This window comes from Myotis daubentonii, chromosome 3 (assembly GCF_963259705.1).
Source record: "Myotis daubentonii chromosome 3, mMyoDau2.1, whole genome shotgun sequence".
In the NCBI taxonomy this organism is placed as follows: Eukaryota; Metazoa; Chordata; class Mammalia; order Chiroptera; family Vespertilionidae; genus Myotis; species Myotis daubentonii.
Window position 1 is genome coordinate 17,163,803 of NC_081842.1, and position 20,560 is coordinate 17,184,362.

The following is a 20,560-nucleotide window of genomic DNA, read 5'->3' on the forward strand; positions in this document are numbered from 1 at the left end:
AGACTCTAAGCCAGGATACCAGTAAAGGTTTACACAATCCACTTGCTGGAATTTTCTCTGTCATCTTGGTTATCAGTGTTGAATGACAAAGCCAAATGCTTTTACCAGAAGTGCTCCACAGGCTTCTTGGGGCTTTAGGAAGAGAAATTGCGTTGTGTATTAGCCTTTTTTCTCAGCTAGGCCTGAGTGGTCATGAAATCTTGTTTGCCCTGGTCTTTAGTGGAAAATAATAGTGCTCCATGCCATTTCATAAGTATTCAAGGACTTACTGATGGCAGTGATTATAAAAATTTGTTAGTGTATTGATAATTTATATTAACATAATCCTATATAATAAAAGCCCAATATACTAAGTGTCTGGTCAACTGGTCAGCCGTTCAACCAATCAAAGCATCATAAGCTAATGATATGCTAAGGCTGCTCAACTGCTTGCTATGATGTGCACTGACCACCAGGGGGCAGACAGTTGACTGGTTGACCAGTCGCTATGACGTGCACTGACCACCAGGGGGCAGATGCTCTGACTGGTAGGTGAGCTTGCTGCTGGGGTCTGGCCGATCAGGACTAAGCGAAACAGGCCAGACATGCCCTGGAGCCCTCCAGCGGTCCCTCCCTTACTGGCCAACCTCTGCGTTCCTCCCCGGACCCTATTGTGCACTGATGGGGTCCCTCAGCCTGGCCTGTGCCCTCTGGCAATCCAGGACCCCTCGGGGGATGTTGGAGAGCCGATTTCAGCCTGATCCTGCAGGCCAGGCTGAAGGACCCCACTGGTGCATGAATTCGTGCACGGGCCTCTAGTAGGGTAATAATTCTGCAATTCAAATTGTCTTGTGTCTTGTTTATGTACATTGCTATGTTGGAATTTTCACAATTCACACCCCCTGTAATGACACAGCAGCCAAGGAAATGTACTGCTCAGATCCCCTGCTGTGCTGTGTGTAATTGATGGAAAGCCCAGCATCTGACCTCTCAATCTATCATTGCATTTCCCCCAAGGACACCCTTTGCACAAGCTGTTAGCCAGTGGCTAAGCATGGCAGGCACACGAAGGTGAGTCAATTCTTGCAAAAAAAGCAGTTTTTTCTCTTCAGGGCAACTTTGGTTTGAGCACTCTGCAATGGTCTGGATGAGGCATCTTAGAGTCTCTACTTACCCAATCCTCCTCCATTTCCTCTCGCCTTCACATAGACAGACCTGCACGGTGGTCTGAGCCTTGCCTCACCTCCTTTCCACCCCCTCCCATTTTCCCCTCTAGTAGGTATTTTAAATACATCTCTTGCATGTTTAATCCCATCTTAGAATGTCTTTCAAATTGTTTTTACCACTTACAGTTTACAAAGTTCCAATCTTAAAAAACTTTTTTGGTTGTTTGATTTCTTATCTTTTTAACATTTCTTTTTAATTATAGTTGACATACAATATTGTATTAGTTTCAATGTACAACATAGGGATTCAGCATCCAAGTGACCACTTTTTCTGGTTGCCGCACCTGCTTATTCTCGTCATGGTGGTTCATTTCTTCCTGCATATTACGATATTTTATGGAGACCTATTTGCAGTGAAGACTTATTTGAAGGGCTCTGTGATTCTTAGGTTATGAATGTAAAATAACCGTTTTGAGTTTTCTTCTGAATGAACCCTAGCAAGTTCAATGGTCTGCATGAGTTATAATATTAATTCTATGGCTTGTAAGTTTTCCACTAAACAGATGATTTAAATTTGTACTTAGATGGCCAGATTTTCCCTGTTACTTTGGTTAGGTGAGTAATTTTTCTAGATTTGCTTTTTTCATAAACTAGGAAGCTTGTTGTGTTTCTCTTATTTGGGGGCTCAATTCCAGCTCCTATACTAACTGAGCCCCCTGACGGCACACCTGCATTCTCTCATGGGTATTAAAACCTCAGCCCTAGAGTCTTAGGGCAGTTTTTATTTTTGCTTCTGGAAATAGCCCTTTTCTTCTTTGAAGCAGAGCTATTAAAATAAATTAATTTTATTTTGGTCATCATTGCTACATGTTTGTATCTGTGTGTGTTTCCATTCAAGTCAGACCAGTCCATCATGTCTGGGTAGGATTGTGTAGCATTGACTATTATCTTCTGAGTAATTGCCATGTGGGCAGTATACACTCAATATTTTTCCTATTCTCTCTATTAGCTTCATTTAACTTTTAAAATGATCCGTCTTATCCTATCACCTTGAGTAGTTTATGAACTCCTTCGGGGAAGGGGCAATGTTTTGTTCTTTTTGTATTCTGTCTCTTCAACGACTGTTTAAAAAATTCACTGTTAAAATGTCTAATTCAAAAATCATTTGTGAGGCGGCTTCATGGGAAGTTTTAAAAATGTGCACTGACTCTCGAAGAACTGTATCTCTTGCCAAAACAGGGTTCAGGCTTTGGAACGAAAGGCGATGAGGTATGTTTATAGTGTTTGAGGGTTGATAAAATATTGAAGAATATCTTAATGTGAATCATGAGATTGAGGTCACATGAGCAACAAGGTCATGTTTATGCTCTGCTTTACATTTTTACCTTAGAGTAAATTGTTTTAAATCCAATCATTGCTATGGCTACCAGCTGAGGCAGGTAAAACCAGACTGCATCAGTCTTAGCCACACTGCAAAGCTGTTGCTTTCTGTCTTGGTGTCTCTGTCATAGACCTGGGGAGATGCCCGTGGGAACCTTTTCAAGCCATTCTGCTGTGTGGACAGATGCAAAAGGGAGAAATGTTACCATTTCAATGGGGGCAACCCTTCACCAGCCGAGGATGAGAGACTGGACAACTCATCTACTTTTTTATCCCTCGTGTGAACAACGCTGAATCACATTCTATGCAATTTCTCAAAGAGGCTCTAGTAGGATCAAGGCCCAGTTGCCCACAGTGAAGACCGATTTGATATTATAGTTTCTCTTTATCCATGGTTTCACTTTCCATGGTTTTAGTTACCTGAGTCAACTGCCGTCTGACTAAGAGAAACTTCTATAAAGAAATAATTCGTAAGTTTTAAATTGGGCGCTGTCCTGAGCAGCGTGACGAAATCTTGTGCCATCTACATTTATCTCACCCAGGACACGAATCATCCCTTAGTCAGGATGTCTTCACTGTATACGCTACCAGCCCATTAGGTGTGGTATCACAGTGCTGTGTTCAAGTAAACCTTATCTTACTTCATAATGACCTCAAAGCACCGGAGGAGTGACGCTGGCATTTCAGATATGCCAAAGAAAAGCAAGTGAAAAGGTATATGTGTAGGAAACAACATAATTTATATAAGGTTTGATACTATCCATGGTGTTAGGCATCCACTGTGGCTCTTGGAACACATTCCCCTTGGATAAGGGGGGGGGACTACTTACTCTACAACCTTGGTTTATCTTTCTCTTCCCCATTTCACTTTTACTAAACCCCTTACTCTTGTTCCTTAGGATTAACTAGCCCCAAATTACATTTACATTGTCATAGACTCTTTTTTTTTTTTGAGAAAAACTTAGGCTAAGACATCTAAACTGACACATCATAGGACAGTTGGTGAACCAACATATCATAGAAGAGTTGGTGAAGGGGCCTAATTTCTCTGAAGGGGAGGTTCATCTTTATAAAATAATTTGTAAATCTTCTTTAGAAATATATGCCTGGTTGACATTTTTGGCCAAGATGAAGAGTAGGGCTTTTAGGATCCTGGTGCCTTGGATTTTGGTGTGGGAATCTTTAAGTCATGGATGCCACGGAGGGTTGAATTTGTTAGGGAGAGGTGGGGAGGTGGACTGGCACTGCAGGGCCCGAAACTGCAGAACTGAGGACTTGAAAGAAAGTGCATATTGTTCTTCCATATTTTGAGCTCTGTATTCTCAACTATCGTCTTTTTTTGTGTTTCTCAATTGAAAAAAATAGGCATTCTTTAAAACAGCAGTTCTCAACCTGTGGGTCGCGACCCCTTTGGTGGTCGAACAACCCTTTCACAGGGGTCGCCTACGACCATCCTGCATATCAGATATTTACATTACGATTCATAACAGTAGCAACATTACAGTTATGAAGTAGCAATGAAAATAATTTTATGGTTGGGTCACAACATGAGGAACTGTATTTAAAGGGCCAGAAGGTTGAGAACCACTGCTTTAAAAGAAGTGCTGTAATCATGTGGATTCAACTGCTAATGGAATCAAGATTCTGGTGTCCAGGGTGTATAGACCAGGTGGCTAGCCAGAATGCTCCTTGAATAAAACCCATTCTTCCTTGACTGATACACCAATTCATGACAATAAGATACTCCAGAGTTGAGGCCAAAGAGAATAAAATGCTCCCTAAATGCTTTAATCCAAATTGCCCAAAGTGCGTATTTCCATACGCTGGGGAAGTTTTAGTGTGTTCCTTTCACAGTGGCTCTGATGAGCCCTATTCATAGTAGGGGACACTGGTTTGATGTTCAGCCACAGCTTTTTGGGGAGTTATGCCTAACAGAGCTTGAAAGGGACTTAAGAGACAAAGAAATCTTGTTTATCTCTTGAGTAAACATTTACAGATGGCCCAGCCAGTGTGGCTCAGTGGTTGAGCGTTGACCCGGGAATCAAGAGGTTTGATTGATTCCCAGTCAGGGCACATGCCCGGTTGTGAGCTTGATTCCCGGTAGGGGGCGTGCAGGAGGAAGCCCATCCATGTCTCGCTCTCTCATCAATGTTTCTATTCCTCTATCCCTCCCTTCCTCTCTCGCTAAAAAGTCAATAAAATACATTACGAAAAAGAATAGTTACAGATGGACTGGTATAGAAATTGATCATATCAAGAAGAGCCAACATATATGAAACATGAATTCTCTCAAGCTTAAAAAGATTGTTAGGTAAAAAATAGGTGCTATCGAAAACAATAACAACAGCAAGTTACCAAGATTCTGCCTGTGCTAGGCTAGATACTGTAGCTAGCTACTTCCCACATGCCATTTCTGGTCCTCAGAAGAACCCTGCAGTGTCAGTATTAGTCTCCTTATTTTCCAGTGGAAGAAAATGGTACGCAGAATTCCTCACCCAAGGACATACAGTTGGCAAATGGCAGAGTTTGGATTAGAATAATCATCATCAGCATCATACACACGTGGATTGTTGTGTGCACACTGCTGGCCACACCTGGGATGAGCACTTTACCTATGTTATTTCTGTTGTTGCCCATAATAACTTCTTGAGTTAGTCATCTCATGCCCATTGTATATATGAAGAAAGTAAATTTTGAAGGTTAAGTTACTTCCTCAAGGTCATACAGTGGGTACGTGGCAGCTCCGGAATTTTAATTGGGATATGAAGGGCTGTAATGCCTTCACCCTTTCTACCACCACCCTGAAGACAGACTTCTCATATTCTGCCCTGTGCCTGTCTCAACTGACATGTTTCTGTCAAGCATGTGAAAGGGTAGGTTTCATTTTTCACTGTTTCCCCCCCAGCCTGACTAATGCTGCTATCTTTGAGGAACTGCTAACATGTCTAGTTTCAGCAATGGGCAAAACAACTGCTGGGAATAAAACCTCTTCCTCCCAGGCCTCTCTTGGGCACGGTTCAGGGTCTGGGCTAACAAGACCTAGAGGTGACCCCGCAGGGTCAACCAATGAAACGTTGGTACTTCTGGTGCCTCGTGAAGCAATGAGCAAGATGTCATAGGAAACAGGCACATCTTATGGTAAATCAGTTTCATTTGTGGGATTTCTTCAGGGTCTAAGGAGCCATGGCAAGCTGGAAAGCTCCACTGACAATTGATTCCGATGGCTACTGTTACAGTCTCCTTCCTTCTGACACAGCATGCTTGTTCCTCAAGTAGCAGAATGATAGATCCCCAGGATGAAAAATGGGGAGAAATCATTTCAGGGGTAGGTTGCACAGCAACTTTCTGGGTTTTAGCAAAGCGTCTTTGAAATTTCTGTGTTGGGAGAAAAACCTGAGAACAATACCAAGGAGGGAAATGACATTCTCCTTTTTATTTCTAGAGTGAGCAACAGGGTGTCAGACTATTTTCTTATTTTCTCTTTGAATTCTTAAAACATCCAGTCTCTCTTTTTCCACTCACCCCTGAAAATATCTCACCTAAATAGAAAGCAGGACTATTGTTGAGAATTCCTTAAAATACACGTAAGGCTTCTTAGCTAATTCCTAAATAGCAGAACAATGCAACACACAGAAATACATTTTCACACGCACTGGAATTCAACAGCTAAAGAGGAATGTGTATGGATAGAAATGGGACCCACCACTAATTAGCTGCACTAGTTTGGAGAAGGCTCTTGACATCTGTGAACAGTTTCTAGATCTATAAATTGGGGTCATCTCTTTTAAGAACCTCTACGCTTTCCAGTTCCTGAGATTTTTGTGTATTCTACTCTCCACAAGGGCAAGATTACATTATAGATGATACCTACGGAGAAAAGATGAGGAATTCCTGATTATAATCTTCTGCTAATTTATGAAATAACTTTTATCACCCTATTCCCCCATGTCTCGTATGTGGTTGCGGTTTTTCTTCACTGACTTTCTGTCTAACTTTCCTGAAAAGGAAGATCAATGGGTTATCTTCATGTAATCTCTGTTAAGAGACCAATTCCGAAGAGGGCAAGCCAGCTGGTACTGGCTCGCCTTTGCTATGACAATGCCACTAGAAAAAGAATCTCTGCCAATGACTTAAGGAAGTCCAGGCGCCAGAGTGAAAGAGCAGAACCTGGGGCTGGAACTGATTTTTCAAATCCTCCAATGTGATTTGATCGCAAACTCACACGGTGGTCTTTCATAGGCTAATATCTTCTCTTTCTTCTTGCATCCCACATGAGGAAAGAGAGTGTAGAATCTGGTCCTTTGAAAGGAAAATGCCTACCACACTTTTCCCTCATGCCCCAAGAAATAAGAGGAAAGGGAGATCTAATATTTAAATGTCCTCCTTATGTAAGGTACTTGCTATGGTAGACCACAGTCAAGAAAAACTTAGCTTCTTTATTTTGCAGATAAAGAGACTGAGGTGCCGAGTGGTTAGATATCTAAAAAATTACACAGCAGCTATAGACAGTCATGGAGTAAGAATTCAGTCCTAGATGTGTTTCCTTTTCAGGCCCTACTGTGCTTGGTCCTACTGTGCTATAGGCAGTGATGGCGAACCTATGACACGCGTGTCAGAGGTGACACGCGAACTCATTTTTTGGTTGATTTTTCCTTGTTAAATGGCATTTAAATATATAAACTAAATATCAAAAATATAAATCTTTGTTTTACTATGGTTGCAAATATCAAAAAATTTCTATATGTGACACGGCACCAGAGTCAAGTTAGGGTTTTTCCAAATGCTGACACGCTGAGCTCAAAAGGTTCGCCATCACTGGCCTATAGCAACTGTCGACATGAAGTTAGGTTATTTCTGTATTTTTGAGTTCAGAGATTTGGGTTGAATTATAAATGTTTTATAATGGAATCCTATAAAAATAGTGGTATGGACACTCTTCTTAGGATTTGGTGCCAATTGAGCTACTTTTTACCTATCAAGGTTTCATGGCTTTATAAGTAAATGTACTCAGGAAAGGGGAAACAATATGTCCCTGTAACAGAGTTTGGGGGTTCCAGGGGTATAGCTCTCTCAGGAAGCAGCCTCTGATGATACACTCCATACAGGGCTTTGCACAAAATGTATCATTGGTGGAAATTTAAAAGTGACCTTTTCCTGAACTCCCGAGGAGGGTAAGTCAATGAGAAAGTGTCATCTACACTATCTTTTCTTTAGTTCTAATCAGAACATGTTGGTTAAGATTTCTGAAAGTCAAATTGCAATCAGGCAGTTGGTGTCTTCATATAGCCAGTATATGTTAGGGTGAAGTAGCAACCACAAGAGCATAGCAAAGAAAAGACGAGGGTAGATGGTATCCCCCCCATCCCCTTTTATTTTCACAATATTCTTTGCTCGATTGCTCAGTATCATCTGTTGGTGACTGAAAACTTGGCTAATTAAACTCACTTCTTGCCCGGCCAGAGTGACTCAGTTGGTTGAGTGTTGTCCTGCGCACCGAAAGGTTGTACGTTTGGTTCCTGGTCAGGACACATACCCGTGTTTCAGGTTTGATCCTCAGTCAGGAAGCGTATAGAAGGTAACCTATTGATGCTTCCCTCCCACATTGATGTTTCTTTCTCTCTCGCGTGCTCCCTTCCTCCCTTTACACATGTTCTACGTAGGGTGAGGATTAAGTTAAAATAATAATAATAATAATAATAGTAATTTAAAAAATTAGGATAAACCCACTGTTCATGGCTTTGAAAGCAAGACCTTCTGAATAACTCATTTCTGAGTCAATATTTCCGAGGCAGCTACAGCACCATCTCAGTTTGCCCTTGCTTCCCTGTTGCTGGAAATGTTGAGTATTATTTCTTTTGGAGAATTTGCCCACCCCTTTGCCTTCAACCTACCAAAACAAAATAAGCATACCTTGGAAAATCCAGTCAAATATAGACTGCACTTGACCTTTTACTAATATTTTTAGCTCTACCAGATGGAAAGTAGACACACCGCTCTGCCCCTCTTTCCCTGGAAGTAGACTCATTGAACATCATCCTAACTCTTTAGTCAGGCTTTACACAAAGCCTCCTGTTTCCAGTTCCAAATGCAAAGCCAATGCTTGCAGAGCCCCTGGTTCGTCTATTGATGGAAATGCCCTGGGTTTCTTTGGTCTGACCCAACCTGTTCCCAGTTGGCTTTTTTCTTCTTTGGTTGCTTAGGAGAACAGGTAACGCTGAACCTAAGTTATGACTGTTGGTTAACAGCTTTCTATCTTTCAGTATTTCGTGGAAAATAGTCATCTGCTATCATCACCTCTTCTTTTGCTCTCTCTTTTGTGTGGGATCCTGCCATTAAAAATGAATTTTTGTTATTTTAGTGGGGTTTCAAAGGAAGGAGCAGAGAGAAATATGTTGGGCCTTTTCTTGTTTTGTTTTTCTATCCACTGAAATTAACAGGAAGATCTTTCATTACCTGAGCTTTCTTTTTATTGATGACTAATTTCCTGTGAATGAGGAAATGGTGTACTATGTAATCATTTGGCACAGATGTTAAAATGCTATTATATTAGAAAGGAAAAGACAATATTTTTTTTATAAAAAGGAGGGAATTATTGTTTTTTGTAATAATGTTAGCAGAGTACACACAAGAAGAGAACTGCACTAAATTGTAAAGATGGGTGGACCTCTTTCTTAATGTCCAGTGCCCTTTCCCTTAAGATTTGGTTTAATAGGTGTTTAGAAAGAAAAGAAAAGACAAGACAAGAAAAGAAAAGAAAAGGAAAGAAAAGAAAAGAAGACAGTTATTTTTTTGGATACTAAAATTTTTATACAAAATTTTAGGTTGTATTTTCTTTTTTTAAATTCTTGGATCGCCTTCTCTTCATTTCCAGCTGATATTTGGCTAAAACGGGTGGAGGAAAAAGAGTTCTGCCCTTAGAATACTTTTACATTCTTCAAGCATTTATAACAAAATAAAACTTTCATTCTACTTTAATACCATGGATAGAAATAGCCTCCTCATTTTTCTTTTATAATGTTCCTGGAGCAATGGGAAACTATTTTTTTGCATGTCTAGAAAGATTTTTAAAACATGCATTCAACCTTAATATTCACCTCTGTGATGGCCATTAAGTCTGTGGTTCCCAAATTGTGCCCTGAGCCAGTCTAGGGAGATGTGAGTGAAGTCATAGGGGATAGATGACATACTTGAAAATTTCGAGGGAAACACAGCAACACCTGTTGGCCATTGTATGAACTACTAGCTCAAGGTAGCTCCCTTTTGCAACCTGAGCCTGAGCTACATTACTTTTTTTAGAAGACCTATCTTTGTGAGGCTGGGTGTTCAGTGGTTGCTGTGATAAAAAGCAGGTAGCGCATGAAAATCAACGTGGAACAGAAAATGAGGGTAGTGGTTTCTAATCTGATTCCCAAGTTTGAGTGTAGATCGCCTAGATTAGACAGGGTTCTCCGGAGAGACAAGCAATCGGACACATGTAGGAAGATAAGTAGAAAGAGATTTATCATGAGGGAGTGGCTCACGTGTTTATGGAGACTGAGAAGTCCCGTCATCTGCTACCTATAAGCTGGAAGCCCAGGAAAGCTGGTGGTGTAGTTCTAGTCCAAACCTGAAGGCCTGAGATCCAGGCCAGTCAATGGTTTAAGTCCCATTTCAAGTCTAAATGCTCCAGAACCAAGAGTGCTGAGGTCCAAGGGCAGGAGAAGGTGGATGTCCCAGCTCAGGCAGAAAGTAAATATGCCTTACCCCACCCTTCTATTCAGTCTATTCTATTCTACTGGTAAGTGCAGTGGTTTTAAACTGGGTCCCAGATTATTCAATAATCTTTTAAGAGATGGAGTTGAATCCCCTCCCCTTGAATATGGCCTGGACTTAGTAACTAGTTTCTAAAAAATAGAAGATGGCCGAATTGATGGTGTGAGTCTTCCAAGTCTATGTCACTATGCATGGTGCATTTGCTAATTATTATTCGCAACCTTCTCCTTGTTTCTTCCCTCGAATCACTCACTTTTGGGGAAGCCGCCTGCCATGTTGTGCAGACACTCAAGCAGCATCATGGAGGTGCCCACATGCCAAGGAACTGAGCCCATTTTCCAACAACTAGCAGGGAACTGGAGGCCTCCTGCTGGTAGCCATGTGAGGGAGCCATTTTGGAAGTGAATCTTCCAGCCCTAGCCAGGCCATCAGGTGGCCGCAGCCCCAGCTGATGTCCTGACTCCAACCTCAGAGAAGTTCCAGAGACCTAGCCACTCATTTGAGCCCCTCGATGATTGCTGACCCACAGAAATAATAAGATAATAAGTACTTGTTTAAGCCACTACATTTTAGGGATAATTTGTTAGGCAGCAATAGATAACTAATAGAAGTGTGAAGTAATAAAATGTATTTCTTTTCTTTCTGTTTATTGGTTTTTTGAAAAAAAAAAAACAAAAAAAACAAAACACACACACACACACACACACACACACACACACACACACACACACAACAAAACCACAAAAACCTCAGCTATTTAAAATGTGAGAACTAAAATACTCTTAAGTTATTAAACCTAACTACTTAATAAACAGAACTTTTTTTTTTTGTCTTGAGACATCATGAAAAGGTTACTGAGATACTTATGTGTCTCATGTACTGACAAAATTTGCGAAGTTCATCATTAAGTTAAAGATAGTTGCTAAGTCTTTTTTCCTTGAATTTCTTTAAGCATACACATAATTGTTTTCTATTTTTGGAATGGAAAAGTTTATTACTTCTGATACTGAACACTTGTTTTCTTAGCATGTCAGTGGAGCCATGAAAACAGGAAAAAAAAATTATGTACAATTAACTTCATTAAGGAAATTGATCATTTGAGAGTAAATTGGCTAGTATTCAATAAACATGAATGAAGTTATTGGCTTATAGATGCCACTGTAAAGGCTAACATGATATTGAGAATAAAGAAACTTGCATATACAAGGAAGAATGAAGATACTGGTTTATGGGAAAGCAACATGAGCTTTCCATGCAGCATCCTGTTTACTGGAAATAAGAAGAGACGAGGCACCCTCTAGTGGCACTTGTTGATATAATTCAATGGCAGAAAAACCTAGCACAAGTTCCTTCCTTACCCTGAGTCAGTAAAGATATTTAACCTGTTTCTGTTATTGATACTATTAAACCCTTTGCTATGACTTTGGATTTGAAGTTTTTGAAAAGCATAACACCTATGGCTTTTAAAGCCAAATCTAGCAGCAGCGGGTAGCTTCATTTTATGTAGAAAAAAACCAACCTTTTCATGTTAATACATAAAAAAAAATAATAATAAAAAGAACAAACTGGATGAGCTATAAAATTTTACCAAAGCAGATTGTATCAGCAGTGTGCAAGCAACCTACAAGCAAAAAAGGTGCCCCTCAAATTATGAATTAAATTGGCAATAACCTAGTATCTTCTAACTTTCTTGTCCATGCAGTAAACAAACACTTAAAACACTAACTTTGTGCTAAATACTTAACTGTGTAGAGGGGTGTGGGAAGAGGCAGAGAGGGACTCAGAAAAGTGAACCATTGTGGTGTGATGGGGGAAGTTGGGGAGGCTATGGGAATCCAGACAAAGCTCCCCCTTCTGGGTCCAAGACGACAGACAGGCCTCCAGGAGGAAAAGGCATATAAAGGCCATGAGTTACAACTGACCTGGTACAGTTTTGCTGTCTTGATTTATTCTAACCTCAGAAAAGAAAGGCTTTAATAAACTGTTGCTTGGATTAGAAATAAATTCCTCTAAAAAAGGATAGCAACTATGCATTGTGCACTTGCTAATTATTATTTGTACTTCTAATGGGAATATCTATTCCATTTTTGTTTGTTTGAGAACTATGACATTATCACCCCTCAGAACAATGAGTCATTTTTCACTCAGAAGACTTCTCCAAGTGTTTACTTAACCTTGTCGTCAGAATTGCCTCCCTTCTATTCTCCAGGGGTGATTAATAATTTAGGCCATGCGAATGGAGGAGGACTGATTTGATCTACAGTGCACTTGCCAGAGAGCTTACTTTTAGAACTGCAAAATGATCTCAACTAATCTTTGCTGTGAATGAAAAACAATTAGTTTACACTTTTATGGATGAGTGTAGTTGGTAGACACATACGAACATGGTGGAATTTTAGGACCCAACAGCAAGTTGTTTAAAATACTAGTTTAGCTCTACAAGTGTCTGTACCTCACAACAGGTAGAAGCTGTATTGTACTTCTTTCCCTGGTTCCAGAGGTATAGTCACCTATGGAGAGTCACCTGAGAAACACTTATAGCAAGCTAGCTGAGTAGAAACAAACATTTGTTTATTTTTATTTTTTAAAAAAAATAAGATCTTTAAAAAAAAATTTTTTTTATTGATTTCAGATAAGAAGGAAGAGGGATAGAGAGATAGAAACATCAATGATGAGAGAGAATATTTGATTGGCTGCCTCCTGCAGGCCCCCAAGTGGGGATTAAGCCCACAACCTGGGCATGTGCCCGTGTCTGGAATCAAACCTGGGACCCTTCAGTCCTCAGTCCGATGCTTTATCCACTGAGCCAAACCATCTAGGGCAGAAATGAACATTTATAATGAATACTATTTTTCCCACTCAAAGAGAAGCCTTAAAAGAATTATATTAGCTTTACATATATGATGACTGTTATAATAAAAAATTTGAATTTCAAACTTGTAACGGATAATTTGGCAATTATGTATTCGTTTCTTCTTATTTCTGATAATCATGAGTCAGAATCCTTAATTCTTTAAGGTAGGTAGGTAGGATGCAAGTCTAGCAAATGAGGACTAGCTTTGCTCAGGACACTTTGGATCCTGTTAGATGATGTCTAAAGAAGGTTTATAGTCTATGCATTCTTTTGGTTGTGATGAAGAAATCCAACCCCGTCTTATTTAAACAAAAAGGAGATTTATTGGCCTGTGTAACTGGAGTGAGGAACTGGTACCAGGTACAACTAGCTCCAAGTATAAACAACATAATTATTCCTCTCCCTTGGCTTTCTCTGTGTTGGTTAATTGGCCTGGTTTGGTAAGAGTACACAGCCCTAGACCCCTGGAGATCTAGGTTCTTGCTATGCCCAGTGTTGTCCACAGATCAGCAGCAGAGCGAGTGTCATCTGCGAGCTTGTGAGAAATGTAGATGCTCAGGCCTACCCACATCTACTGCATGGGAATCTGCATGTTAAAAGGTGCCCCGTTGATTGGTGTGCACATGGAAGTGTGAGAGTGGCCACATGGAACCACTGTGACTGGGAAAAGGGGTTTTTATAATTGACTGAGCCTGGATCTCATTGGCATTAAAATGCATGTAGGAAAACGGGAAGGGGATGGGCAGGACCATCAGAATCACATGATTGGGTGAGAGAATGCAATCCTGAAGAGGTGTAAGGATGGACAGTGAAAACCAGTGCATTACCACTGCAACTGACAGAAGAAAGGAATTTTGGTCAGAAGAAAGGAATGGTTTAAGATCAGTGTTACTTCTGAGAAAATACTGATCACAAATTTGGGACGTCTAAGATTGTTTATAGTGGAAAGATGCTGGAAAGAAGAGAGTACCCGTGTAGATATTTTATATATTACTAGAGGTCTGGTGCATGGGATTCATGCACTGGTGGTGGTGGTGGTGTGTGTGTGTGGGGTGGTGGCCTGCAGGGATCAGCCCACTACAGGAGTAGCCGCTCATCCTGGTCGGCCGAGCAGAGCTCTCACTGTGGGAGTGCACTGACCACCAGTCATTCTGGTCGTTCTGCTGTTAGGTCGTGGGCTTTTATTAGATAGGATAGGATACACACCTGTCACTTTCAGGGTCTCCTTTATAAGATAAACTTGTGAGTTTCAGAGTGAAATAAACAAGTGTATCAACTTCATAACTTTGGTTACCTGCCTGAGCATGTTATTTCTCGAATGGACTTTTGTTGTCTTTTCTGGCTACCTGGCACATGGCCCCTCCTTATTATGTTTGAGGAATTCCCTGTTTTAAGTGACCTACGGGGAGGCATAGCCCACCTTCTGCTACATGAAGAAAATGCTAGGTACTTGCTTTCCCAGGATTCCCTGCAGTTGGAAGAATGGGCACGTGGCTAAGGCTCTGTCAATTGGATGTTTCCACCCCAGAAACTGAATCAGGAGCTAGTGACCCACAGAAATCACGAACTAGAGAGAATTTCTCTTTAGCATCGATAGTGGTTGCAATAAAATTAAATTTTCTGGTCTATGGTGGCAGCAACACAAGCTGTGCCTGAAGTACTCTTGGCAGTGGCAATGACATCTCCAGTAGACTAATTCAGGGCTGTGATTTTGCATGATGGTTTTTTTCTGGGCAGCGTTGAGCCTGTATGCAACCTTCTTAGAAATTTAACAATTGCTGCTGAAATGAGCCAGAGTCAATTTCTTGCTTGTACCCAGGATCACTTGTGATCTGTGCAAGCACACAGGGCTCTCTGTGCTTAGAATGGCCCCTGCACTTGGCTTAATGCTCAGCCGTCACTGTTTTGAAATTCCTAATAATTTTAACAAGGGGATCTGCATTGTTATTTTATACTGAGCCCCACAAATTGTGTAGCCGGTCCTGTTGTATCTAACAATGTTGACTGATAATATGTCTTTTTTCTAAAACACAAGTTAGTCTTATCAGGGTGCCTGAATTGTCTAAGAAGAAATCAGGAACAAAAAGTGGTGTTCCCATAGACTACTTTTTTGGGCAGTTATAATCTTTCCATGTGCTATATTATGTCTTCTATTACACTGGGAATTTCTGAGAGTACAAATCCTGCTCCTCCAGCATCAGATCTATTATCTGTCTACATATGTGTAGTTGAACAGCATGTTTCCATATAATCTCATTTGATCCTCATCTAAGCCCTGTAGGTATTGTTGTTGTTATTATTATTGTCATTATACTTTTTGATTTTTTCATTAATCCGCACTTGAGGATATTTTTTTCATTGATTTTTAGGGAGAGTAGAAGAGAGAGGAAAAGACAGAGAGAAACATCGATATAAGAGAAATACATTGATTGGTTGCCTCCTGCACACACCCTGACCAGGGCCCGGGCTGGGGAGGAGCCTGCAACCAAGGTACGTGCCCTTGACTGGAATTGAACCTGGGACCCATTGGTCTGCAGGCCGACGCTCTAGCCATTGAGCCAAACCGGCTAGGGCTCATTATACACATTTTTTTTAAAAAAATCTTTATTGTTGAGATTGTTACAGATGTCCCTCTTTTTCCCCCTCATTGCCTCCCTCCACCTGGTTCCTGCCCCACCCCAGGCCTTCGCCACCCTGTCTGTGTCCATAGGTAATGCATATATAGATATACGATCTTTGTTTAATCTCTTCCCACCCCCCCCAAGCCCCTTCTCTCTGAGAATCATCAGTTTGTTCCATTTCTATGCCCCTGATTCTATTTTATTCACCAGTTTATTCTGTTTATTAGATTTCTTATTCATTTATTTTGATTTTTAGATTCAATTGTTGATAGATATGTATTTGTTGCCATATTGTTGTTCATATTTTTTATCTTTTTCTTCTTCTTCCTCCTCTTAAAGAATACCCTTCAACATTTCACATATTACTGGTTTGGTGGTGATGAACTCCTTTAGCTTTTTCTTGTCTTTGAAGCTCCTTATCTGACCTTTACTTCTAAATGACAGCCTTGCTGGGCAGAGTAATCTTGGTTGTAGGTTTTTGCTATTCATCACTTTGACTATTTCTTGCCACTCTCTTCAGGCCTGCATAGTTTCTGTTGAGAAATCAGCTGCCAGTCGTATGGGCATTCCCTTCTAGGTAACTAACTGCTTTTCTCTTGCTGCTTTAAGATTCTCTCTTTGTCTTTAACTCTTGGCATTTTAATTATGATGTGTCTTGGTGTGGTCCTCTTTGAGTTCCTCTTGTTTGGGGTTCTCTGTGCTTCCTGTACTCGTAAGTCTATTTCTTTCACCAGGTAGAGGAAGTTTTCTGTCATTATTTCTTCTAATAGGCTTCCAGTATTTGCTCTCTCTCTTCTTCTGGCACTCTGGTAATTCGGATGTTGGTACATTTGAAGTTGTCCCAGAGGCTCCTTATACTATCTGTATTTTTGGATTCTTTTTTCTTTTTGCTCTTCTGGTTGGGTGTTTTTTGCTTCCTCATATTTCAAATCGTAGATTTGATTCTCAGAATCCTCTAGTCTACCATTGAATCCCTGTATGCTATTCTCTATTTCAGTCAGTGGATGCTTAATTTCTGACTAGTCCTTTTCCATGTATTTGCCATTCTCACTAAGATCCTTGAAAGTCTCACTTAGACCCTTGGAGGTTCCTAGATTATTAAGTAATCTTATAACCACGGTTTTGAACTCTACATCCAGTAGTTTGCTTTCTTCCATTTCTTTCATTTGTGACATGTTTCTTTGTCTCCACATTTTGTCTGCTTCCCTGTGTTTGTTTCTATGTGTTTGGTGGAGCTGCTATGTCTCCTTGAATTGGTAGAGTGGCCTTGTGTAACAGGTGTCCCGTAGAGCCCAGTGGTTCATCCTCCCCAATCACCTGAGCTGGGAACTCTAGGTGCACCCCTTTGTGGGCTGTGAGCACAGTCTTGTTGTAATTGAGACTTGATTGTTGTTGATGTCACTGGAAGGAATTGACCTCAAGGCCAATTTGCTGTGAGGACCAGCTGTGACTACAGTGGGAGAGCTGGTATGCAGGAGACACCACTATGAAGCAGGACTTGCTTCCATGGGGCTTGGATGCTAACAGAGTCTGCCCCTTGAGTGTGTTGCTTTTGGATGTGTAGGGTTGTAATCTGGTATGGTCTGACACTGACCACTGGTTATACTGGCTCTTGGGTCTCCAGGGAGGTGCAAAGTCAGCCACTGTCTGGGGCCACCCAGCAGGAGCTACAGAGAGATCTGCAGATTTCTCCTCTTTGTATCAGGTTTGGAAGTGTCCAGATGAGGCCCAGCTGTGAAGACAGGCTGGTGCTGGTGCCGGGTCTTGAGCCTTTTATTGGTATGTTTGGGGTTCCCTGACCCCGCTGCAGCTTATTTGAGATTTTCAAGGACTAGCTATTCATATGCAAAAGCTGCTGCAGGCAGCTTGGGTGGGGCTGTAAATTGGATGAGGTGGAGTCTCAGGGAATCACCAGGGTGGTGCAAACAAACATGGCTGCCAGTCAGCCCTGTAACATGGAAGGTTCCAGCATAGGATCAATGATCCCTGCGAGCACCTCCATCTAGGAGAAAGCCTCCCTCAAGTTACTGCCCCAATGCCAGATAAATGTGTCCCCCAGAGCCTTGCCCTGGTACTGGGACCTTGTAAGTTTAGCTCATGGTGCCAGCCTTTTAAGAGGAACAGCTGGGTCTCCAGCAGCCTCTGTGCCACTGAGCCCCAATCCACACTGGTTTTTATAGCCCGTAGTTACATTGACTTCTTTTCCCAGCTCTGGGACCCTGGGCTGGGGGTCTGGTATGAGACTGCGACTCCTTGTGCCTCTGGGCAGCCTCTGCAGAGATGATCTCCCTCCTGATTAAAAAAGCAGACCACGTGGGTGCCAGCCCAGCCTGTTCGGCACCTCCGTACCTCCTACCAGTCTCAGTGTGCTTTCTTCTTTACTTCTCTAGTTGCGGGACTTCCATTCAGCCAGCTTTCCGACAGTTCTAGATGATAGTTGTTCTGTATTTTACTTGTAATTTTGATGTGATTGTGGGAAGCAGTGAGTACAGGCATTTACCTATGCTGCCATCTTGGTTTATCTCCCAATAATAGCCCTTCGTATTGCTGAAAGGATTATTGCTTAGGGAGGTCAAATGTCTAAGTCCACTCCCTCCATTATAATGAAGTCAGGGTTAAAGCACAGAGTGATGAGCCTGGCCTGGTGGCTCAGTTGATTGAAGCATCGTCCCACAATCAAAAAGGTTGTGGGTTAGACTCCCTGTCAGGGTACATACCTAGGTATTGTGTTCCATCCTCAGTTGGGGAGCATACAGGAGGCAACTGATTGATGTTTCTCTCTCCCTCTCTCTTTCCCTTCCCTTCTCTCTAAAAATCCATAACCCTATCCTCGGGTGAGGGTTAAATAGCACACACAAAAAATAGGGTGATGATGTGAATAGCTCCTCTTTCTATATGCTTTCTATAATCATCTCAGGAATGAGAACTCAAATTGCACCAATGAAGATGTTTCAGAGATTTTGACAGAATTCTCAAAGCACAGACATAATAATTAGTGGGCTCAAAGTTTGATCTAAGGCTGCACGAATTTCCTATAGTGGTAGTAGAAAGAAAAATTGAGGTGCATATATAACCAAACTGTTGTAACTTACATTCCTAAAGGTTTTTGGAAATGGAATGTTTATATTAGTGAATTTTCTTAAGACAGGAGGGAGGACTAGAAGATACTACCTGCTTCTTTTTATCTCTGCAATTTTATTTATTTTGAAAATGTTTCCTCATGTGCAATCTGGCTGCCACAAAATCTCTATAAACATAGTTAAAATAGTTTCAGCTGGTCTGATAGCACGAATGTCTTTGAAAACATAACCAGCAGGTACACTTAGTATCTTGAGAGTTCATGGAAACAAAAATAATTATAAGAGTTATATACACAAGTCAGGTTGCTCAAGTATTTAAACAAATATTTGTATCTCATTAGCTCTAAAACAAATATTTCCAACTAATGATTAAAAACACTTCTATTTGAAAAAAAAATTAATTTTTTTGGAAGAAAGTGAGATTTATGTTTGAAGGGAAAACCTTAATGAAATATCAATTTTCTGAAATTAAATATAATTTGAACCTTGCTATGTAATATTTATACAATATGACTTGTAACCCATTTATTCTCCACATGGATATAGGATATTAGTTAGTTTCAAAGTTCCTTTACAGAAATTATTTTTATTCTATTGCCCTATGATGATATTGTCTATTCTTTTTAAATGAAATAATTTTGTTTTGTTAAGAAATGTGACCTCTGAGGAAACACACTTTTTTGAAATTTGAACATTTTTTAGACATTTAATAATATTAAGGAATTGATCATTTTTTAAAGGAGTGAAACAGTAAGTTCTTAAGCTGATCATTTTTTTTCTGATGTTATTACTAAAGCAAAATCTAGCAAAAGATTTTGGGATAATAAGCAAGAATTGCTCACGAATAAAAATCAACACCCTCCATTATGGAAAGAGGGTGTGCACTCAGCTACAAAATCAAAAGATGGAGAACTGCCCGTGGTCAGAAGGCTTTTAATCACCACCTGTTTCTCTCCTCCTTCCACACAAAGAGAGTGTTGTTAGAGGTTGTAGAGTGGATCAGAAATCTGGTCTGTGCATTCCGATTGATGTCAGCACAGACTCACTTCACCCATGACCTGTGGTCAGGGCCGGCCTCACAGCGTGGGCCGTCGCTCAGGGCTCCACACTCGCCAGGACCCATTTATGCTGATTGTTTCAATGCTGTGCTTTTGTTGTCTTGAAATTCTAAATAATTCTCGGGCCAGAAACCCTGCTTTTCATTTTGCACTTGGCCCTAACCTACCTACAAGCTATGTGGCCGCTCCTGCCTCTGAGGCTGCTGAACCAGTTTAGCAACCTCAAAGTGGAAACTCCAAGCCAACACCCCAGACCACTCCTGCTTTTCTCTCTCAGCACACGTTTTGCTTCTTGTGTCGTCAGTTCCCATAGTGTGTCTAGTTACCTGCATCCTGACCTCTTGTCTTTTTTCCTGGTAAAAGGCAATCCCTTCATTTGGGTGATGGGAGCCTCACTCACCTTGGTTTACATTCTCCAGAACCTTGTTCCATCAATTTTCCCTTCTCCTAGGTCTTCAACCTTTCTCTCTGCATTGGTTCATCTCCTCAATGTGCAAACATATGCTTTATGAGCCACCCTCTTGCTGGGTAAACTGGTTTAACTCCCAGGCAACTCCCATAGTGTCCAGTGGAGTTGAGTGGAAACAAATCCTTGTTGGGCTAAAAGGTGCAGGTGGCATGGCCGAGGTTGGTTAATGGTGGAGCATCAACCTGTGAACCAGGAGGTCAC

The 20,560-nt window shown here is 41.0% G+C and overlaps 1 long non-coding RNA gene and 1 other non-coding gene across 2 annotated transcripts in view; both read left to right on the top strand.

Moving 5' to 3' along the window:
• Positions 1-20,560, top strand: part of LOC132229210 (uncharacterized) — a 123,992-nt gene that overhangs the window by 42,938 nt on the left and 60,494 nt on the right. The window lies entirely within an intron of this gene.
• On the top strand, positions 9,071-9,239 carry LOC132232263 (small nucleolar RNA SNORA81). Its single transcript, XR_009452380.1, has one exon. It is a non-coding gene; the product is annotated as a small nucleolar RNA SNORA81 (small nucleolar RNA).